This window comes from Dipodomys ordii, unplaced genomic scaffold (genome assembly GCF_000151885.1).
Source record: "Dipodomys ordii isolate 6190 unplaced genomic scaffold, Dord_2.0 Scaffold52, whole genome shotgun sequence".
Taxonomy (NCBI): domain Eukaryota; kingdom Metazoa; phylum Chordata; class Mammalia; order Rodentia; family Heteromyidae; genus Dipodomys; species Dipodomys ordii.
In genome coordinates this window covers 5,174,743-5,183,199 of record NW_012267268.1, presented here as the reverse complement: position 1 = coordinate 5,183,199, position 8,457 = coordinate 5,174,743, and the positions used below count along the sequence as shown (strand labels likewise).

Sequence of the window (8,457 nt, the reverse complement as noted above, 5' to 3'; positions counted from 1 at the left end):
GAGGGAAGGGATGGTAGGGGTAAAACAAAGGAGGAGGTAACAATGCTCTATAGGAAATGTACTCATTACCTTACTCATATAACTGTAACCCTGATGTACAGTATCTTTACAATAAAAATAAAAAAGTAAAAGAATAAAAATAAAAATAAATAAAACAAACTTTAAAAAGTACTTTTTCTTGATGTTTCCCCCTGTCTATGACCCACAGAATTGTCTAGTTTATAGTCATTGTATGTCTACTAATTTCCTAAATTGCTTTTAATACCCCACATTGTAATTCTTCTACTCTTTAAACCACAATAGTTTAAAAAATTCTTAGCACCACCTCAACAGATTTCCAATGCTACTATCTCCATGATCCTATCTACTCTTAAGACCTTACAAGGTTTAAAAAGAGACCTGGAGAATTTATGTATTTAATCAACAATTCTGAATAAGGTATCTGTCTACATTAGAGGCCATCAATAACTTTCCAATAATGAAATTCACCTTTTCTTTTTTTTTTATTGTCAGACCTTGCTCTCTTTCTCAAAATTGTTCTGGTTTCAGATAGTATTCTATGAGGGCTTTTTTTTTTTTAATTTTTGTGGGAGGGATAGGGGAACTGATTAACTGAAGATAAGAATTTCTTAGTTTGTCTGTGCTGGCTCTGAACCATGATCCACAGATCTCAGCCTCCTGATAGCTAGGGCTATAGACAAAACATGCAGAAAGGGTGATAGCAAGAAAGGATTCCGAAGTGTTGGAGTAGAATTAGTTGTAGCACTGTCAAGTTTTTAAATGTCTATACATAGACTTCAAAATAGATTCAGATGTGTATGTATATATATATATATATATATATACATACACATACATACCGTACATCAATTTCCTAGTTTTGACCACCAAAGTAATGATTTCTAGGATAAGCACCCATATCTTTGTTTCTAAAACACATGTGTATTGAAATAAATCAGGACTCCTTGTTCAAAGAAATGATTTCAGAGTGGGGCCAGAAAACTTCAATATATGCCTGGAATATTTTATAAAATAGACCAAGAATGAGGGCTTATCTGGAAGACATGAGAGCCAACCTGAGTAGGTTCCCACTAACAAAATCTGGGACCATTTGAGCATCAAAATAAAACTAAAAAACAAAAACAAAAAACCAACAACATAGTAACTAATTAACTACCAAAGAGGAACAGAATTTTGTGTGAAGTATATATTTATATAAACAAATTCATAAATAAATGTCTGAAAAAGGAGGAAATCTTTAAGTAGATGCCAACAAACAGATGGCCTTCTTCATAGTGGTGGCTAACTCAGAAGTAATCAGGGGACCCTCATGATAATGTTTACAAGATGATGAGCAAAACTGGCTGGCATAGTTCTGGGTTATCTTCCCACAGAATTAATAACAGAAGAGGAGGGAAGGGGGAGGGGGGAAAGAGGCAGGGGAGGGGAGGAGAGGGGAGGAGAGGGGAGGGAAGGAGAGGGGAGGGGAGAGGAGGAAAGTAGCTCAGTTGGCCTAATAGTGTATGATCCTGAGTTTGATCCTATGTATCACAGAGGGATTGACAATTCACCTTGGGCAGGAGGAAACGAGGGGAGGGGAGGAGAGGGGAGGAGAGGGATGTAGCTCAGTTAGCCTAGTAGTATATGATCCTGAGTTTGATCCCATGTATCACAGAGGGATCGACAATTCACCTTGGGCAGGGGGAAAGGAGTACCTGCCATAAGAAGGAAGCTTTGGGTTCAATCCCTAATACAGAACAAAAAAGGACATGATTTAAATGTTGTTTTTTTTTAACTGTAGAAAACCTTTCAAACATGAACATACAAGGTATTCAAGGTTATACACCACCAGTGGTGGGACAATATTGTGTATCTCCTAGTGATGCACCAAGAAGAGCATTATCATCATTCTACAGCATTCCTGCCAACAATGTACTATCTGCATATGCAACCATGGCATAGACCAATGTAGGAGGAAATATTATAGAATAAAAGTACTACACTGCTTTAAGCTGTCAATGTCACAAAAGACAGGAATACTGAAAAGTTGCTTCTAACTAAATAAGACAAGACATTGACAATTAAATGCAATGTGTGATCCTAAATGAGTGCCTAGATCAAAAGGAAAAATAGAGGTAACTGTTAAAAAGCTGGGAAAACAAGTTGTCATGTGGAAAACGAACTTTACAACTTGGGGGGGGGAGGATTGGGGAGGGGAGGGAGAATTGGGGAGGGGAGGGAGGATGGGAAGGGATGGGAAGGGTAAACAAAGGAGGAGGCTACAATGCTTGATAAGAAATGTACTCACTGGGCTGGGAAGGTGGCTCAGTGGTAGAGCTCTTGCCTTGCATGCTCAAGGCCCTGGGTTCGATTCCTCAGCACCACATAAACAAAAAGAAAAAAGCCAGAAGTGGCGCTGTGGCTCAAGTGGTAGAGCGCTAGCCTTGAGCTGAAGAGCTGGACAGTGCCCAGGCCCAGAGTTCAGGCCCCACGACCGGACCAAAAAAAAAAAAAAGAAATATACTCACTATCTTGCCCATGTAATTGTAACTCCTCTGTACAGTATTTTCACAATAAAAAAAAAAGCTGGGAAAATCTGAATAGAATCTTGGGATCTGTTTTTTTTGGGGGGGAGGGGGATTGTTTTGTTTTTTGTCAGTCCTGGGGCTTGAACTCTGGACTTGGGCGCTATCTCTGAGTTCTTCAGCTCAAGGCTAGCACTCTTCCACTTGAGCCATAGTGCCACTTCTGGTTTTTCTGGTGGTTTACTGGAGATAAGAATCTCACAGACTGCCTGGGCTGGCTTTGAACTGTGATCCTTAGATCTCAGTCTCCTAAGAAGCAAAGATTACAGGTGTGAGCCACTGATGTCCAGCGCATCTTGGATCTGAAGTTAAGTGTTGATTTCTGAAGTTAATGTTGATTTACTCATTTGGTAGTTATATTGGAGATCCATATTCTACAGACACTAGATTTTTTTTTTCTCTCTCTAGTATTGGAGATTAAATGGAGAGCCCCCATGCTTGCTAAGCAAGTGCCTTACTGCAAGTCACCTTACAAGAATATTTAGGAGTGAAGAACATTATGTCTACAACTTACTGTCAAATGATTCAGAAAATTCTAGTAAGACTACAAATGGTGCATTATCTAAAAATGGGGAAATGGGAGATGAAAATGAAGGAAAAATTAGATAATTAGGTAGTTTCATGGAAACTTGAGAATCCAATTAGATAGAGCTGAAGAGGAAAAGGATCAAAAACTATGTAAAGGTGACCTCCAAACATTGGGAAGGAATCAATAAATCCACAACATACAATAAAAGTCAAGCATAAAATGTTCCAGGCTCATCTCATTTATACATACACACATACATACATACATACAATAGTTAATTTTAAAATTTGGTTGAAGGGGACTCAGAAGCAATTTATACTTTCCTTGAGACATCATTAGTTTTGAAAATATTTCAAAAATTAATTTAAAAAATTCAATGAAAACTCATGACAACCCTGGTGCCTAGCAAAGTACCTGGCTCACTTAAGGTACTGTACTCAAAGAAAATTATTTGGCCTTTCCATTCCCTAAAAAGGGAAGTTGCCAAAGAGCACATTTATCACTAACTTCCAACATTTTTCTCCTTCACTCAAATCCAAATAAACTCTCAATTCAAATGAAATGACCTCATCAGTTACCAGTTCTTACATCTTTGTTTCCCCATTTCTAGCTCTTATTTCTCACCTAGACCACTGCAACAGCATCTTGTCTAATCCTTGTATCATCCTTCCATCTTTGTGCCATTACTACTAGAAAAGAGTTAACTTTTAAAATCTATATATTTTTTTCTTTTTGCTTATGTGGTGCTGAGGAATCCAACCCAGGGCCTCATGCATGCAGAGCAAGCGCTCTACTACTGAGCCAACTTCCCAGCCCTTAAAATTTATATTTAATCTTATTCTGTTACTCAAATTCCTGTAATTGCTCTTAATGCTAAAGCTCATTTCCTAGGCAAATGTACCCAAGCTATTTCACATACATATACTTACATTCACTCACAATGAAGTAGTAAATACTAGGAGTAAGGGAAGAAGAAAGGGGATTAAAGGAGAACTTTGACTGCTTTAAGACTTGATAAAAATTCATTTTTATTACATAGTGGGAATTCCAAAGTGAATAGGTAGACTTTCCAACACTTATATCCTCTAAAACTGCTTTCACCAAACCATTTCCCAACTTGGGAAAAACGTTCATTCTTTTTGTTTTGTTTTAGTACATTGGGATAAACCACGGAGATTACATAAACGCCAAAAGAAACCATACTAAGAACTTCAATCTGTTCAACTGTGTGCTCTATTTATTCCAAGGGCAATATGATCCAACTCATTATTCAAGCACAACACTCACTAGACTTCCTCTCTACCAGTCAACACTCATGCCCACATAAGCACACAGAATAACACACAAGAGCAAACACACATCCACCCAGAGACAGGCATATGTAAGACAACTTGGATTTCTCCAAGCACTACGAACCCATTCTTATACTTCTGATTTTTCGTAATGTTGTTCTTTCTCCCCAGATCAATTCCAACTCATTCATCAAGACTACACTCATGCCATTTCTTTTCCCTCAGATCTTATTAAACTGTCATGCTGAAGTGTTTATTGACATGTGTGACCAGCCTAGAATTTAAACTCAAGGATAAGCATCTGCTATATTTATCTTGAATATAATTCTTCCTACTATAATATTAATGTTTAATTAATATGTAAGGAAATAGCTATATCATTCTCTAATAAACCAAAATTTTCAAAAATATAACCATTAAAATTATTGTTTTAATTATACCTCAAAATAACATTTTTCCCCCAAAGCAAGAACACCTACTTAGAGGAACTTCTGTAAGAGGGATTTAACATACCCTCAACCATTATCCTGGCCCTGTAAGAGTTGAGAAAATAATAAAAATGTCTAGCAAGAGGGCTGGGAAGGTGGCTCAGTGGTAGAGCGCTTGCCTTGCATGCCTGAGGTCCTGGGTTCGATTCCTCAGCACCACATAAGCAAAAAGAAAAAAAAAAGCTGGAAGTGGTGCTGTGGCTCAAGTGGTAGAGCGCTAGCCTTGAGCTGAAGAGCTGAGGGACAGCGCCCAGGCCCGGAGTTCAGGCCCCACGACTGGACCCCCAAAAAAAAATGTCTAGCAAGAATAATAAATCAGTTATAATAAATCACTTGAATCATTTAAATTATATTCAAGAACATGAGAATAGGAAAATAGCAAAAACTATTAATACCAATTACCATTTACTGATCAGATGATCTCTTCTATTTAAAGTACAGTCCTAGAGGCTTTTTATATATTATCTTAATCCTTGCAACAAGTGGAGGCCAACTCAGAGATCATACTATTTGCCAAGGTCCGTTAAGACCAGATTAGCCACTTCCGGTTTTTTCTTGGTAGTTTATGATAGTCTCCTAGACTTTCCTGCCTGGACTAGATTCAAACTGAGTTGCTTAGATCTCAGTCTCCAAAATAGCTAGGATTCCAGAGGTGAGCCACCAGTACTCAGCACAACTGTTTAAAATATACAATTTCGGGCTGGGAAGGTGGCTCAGTGGTAGAGCACTTGCTTTGCACGCATGAGGCCCTGGGTTCCATTCCTCAGCACCACATAAGCAGGAAAAAAAGCCGGAAGTGGCACTGTGGCTCAAGTGGTAGAGCGCTAGCCTTGAGCGAAAAACCGAGGGACAGCACCCAGGCCCAGAGTTCAGGCTCCACGACCGGACCCCCCAAAAAAAATAAAAATAAAATATACAATTTCTGAACAATGGATTGAACTAAGTATTACAAAAAAAAGAAAAACTTTTGAATTTTCTTAATTTAGTGGATAACATAATAATTGAAGAAAAATCATAAGAAGAATATACTAAGCTATATCTAAACATTTATTAACCCCAAGGTCCTTAATACCAGGACTCAAACCCTGATCATTATTATTGAATTTAGTAGCACTGTTCCTGAAAAAAAATTAAATTCTGAGGAAGCCGTAAAGAGTAGGCACATGTACTGAAAAGAGTTAGGGATGTTTAAACTTGAGGACACAAGACTAGAAGGAAAAGCAAGAATGAAATACAGTAGACAGATGAAATTGGGGAAAGCCTTCAAGGACTAGCAGGCAAATTCAGCATTAATCTCATAAATATACATATCTTAAATGGAAAGCTGGCTGGCTGAAATACTGTCTTTAAATATTCAAATTTTGTCCAAAATAATGTACTGCCTCAGGTTATACAATGTTTTCACCAAACAATTATGTATGGCAGAAGATAGGCATCCATAACCCACTGTCTTCTAGTGTGCTTTGTACAATCTTCTCAAAAATAGAAATTGATGAAACAAAACTTCTTATAGGAGGAATGCGTACATTGGGAAAGGAGTTCCCTTTCCCATATGTTTATGAATATTAATACCATTGTACATTTTAATATAAATTAAAGAATTTCAGAGCAAAAAGGGGCCGTGGAGATAATCTTGGATTTTATAGAAAGCCAGGTCTAAAACTATACTGTCTGACACTGTATCTAGTAATCACAGTTGGGTATAAATTTAAAATTGCTAAAATAAATTTTAAATTCAGTTTCTCACTTATACCAGTAACATTTCAAGTGTTCCATACCCTCATATGGTTAATGACTACCATGTATCTAACAATGTAGCAAAATGTATGTCATATTTGTCATTTTTACTTCAACAAAGCTGAGAAGGGGGAGGTAGATATTTCTGTAATTGCACAAAGCTTAACTGGACAGCACTGACCTAACAAATAAGCTTTAGAGTCAGACAGATGTAGTTTGAATTTGTCTTTTTGGGGATGGCCCAAGGTACTAATAGTTCAAAGTACACGTGATGATTAAATGGGGTAACATGAAAAATACCATGTACACTGTTTGGTACTTAACAGACAATTAATACTGATACAATAGATACTTGGTATCTGAAGGCTGAGTTAAGAGAAAACCACCAATGCTTGGAATGCAGAGAGTTCAATACTCAAATTTACCTATGTTTGTAAAGTAGAGGTCTGCACACCCACAACTTGAAACCTGTATGAAGTAGGTTACATTACTGTCACAAAAACTAATGTTGTACACATTAAGGGTTTACCTAACAACTAGATCTTATTCTCTATATCTTAAATACTACGGATGCTTTGTTTTTCCTACAAAAAACACCAAGTTCTGCTAACATGTCTCTCAACAAATTAACAATTTTCACTTTAGCACTTAAATAAAGCATGTTATATGCCCTTTTTTTTAGGGTTTTTTTTTTTGTTTTTTGTTAGTTTGTTTGTTTTTTGTCGGTTGTGGGCCTGAACTCTGGGCCTGGGCACTGTCCCTCAGTTCTTCAGCTCAAGGTAGCGCTCTACCACTTGAGCCACAGCACCACTTCCGGCTTTTTCTGCTTATGTGGTGCTGAAGAATCGAACCCAGGGCCTCATGCATGCAAGGCAAGCACTCTACCACTGAGCCACCTTCCCAGCCCTATTTGCCCTTTTTGGTTATAAAGAATTATTATTATTTTTTGGACTCCACTTGCTTTTTGTAAGGCATATTTTCACAAAATTAAGGACAAGGAACCACTCGGAATAATCAGACAACAATTTAAACACAACTAATGATAACTGGGATTTTTTTCTACACCAAGTGAGCTGCAGAATTCATGTGCAGCAATTTCCAAGTTTGGTTTCTGAAATTTTTTTTTATTTTATTTACCTTTTGACCTTGCTTAGTCAAAACCACATGTAATAAATCCATGAATAATACAGGCTTATTGTACTCTTGCCTTCTAGACTCTTTGTTTCTACTACTTATATAAACCTACTGTTTTAGAAGATACTAATAAACAACAACAAATAAATGAAAAGATACAAATACAATGACCCATCCAAATCAATATCTTCCTCTAGAGATAGTCCATAGTGTATATTTTTTCATTCTAATTCTTTTATTTATTTAATTTTTTTTTTGGTTGGTTGTGGAGCCTGGATTCTTGGCCTGGGCACTGTCCCTCAGATCTTCAGCTCAAGGCTGGCACTCTTACCACTTGAGCCACAGCATCACTTCCAACTTTTTCTGCTTATATGGTACTGAGGAATCGAACCCAGGGCCTCATGCATGCAAGGCAAGCACTCTATCACTGAGCCACCTTCCCAGCCTTTACTAATTCTTTTAAATACTTGTACTTCTCTTCCAGTGTTTCTACTTAGGAATAATGAAGAATGAACATGAGAGAAAATACCCCTAAGTCAAGAGTGTAATAAATTTTCCTCTTTCTACGCATTCCATTTTTTTTTGGGGGGGGGTACGGTCGTGGGGCCTGAACTCTGGGCCTGGGCGCTGTCCCTCAGCTCTTCAGCTCAAGGCTAGCACTCTACCACTTGAGCCACAGCGCCACTTCCGGC

The 8,457-nt window shown here is 37.7% G+C and overlaps 1 protein-coding gene across 1 annotated transcript in view; it reads right to left on the bottom strand.

The window, feature by feature from the left end:
• Positions 1–8,457, bottom strand: part of Ptpn4 (protein tyrosine phosphatase, non-receptor type 4 (megakaryocyte)) — a 139,556-nt gene that overhangs the window by 127,112 nt on the left and 3,987 nt on the right. The window lies entirely within an intron of this gene.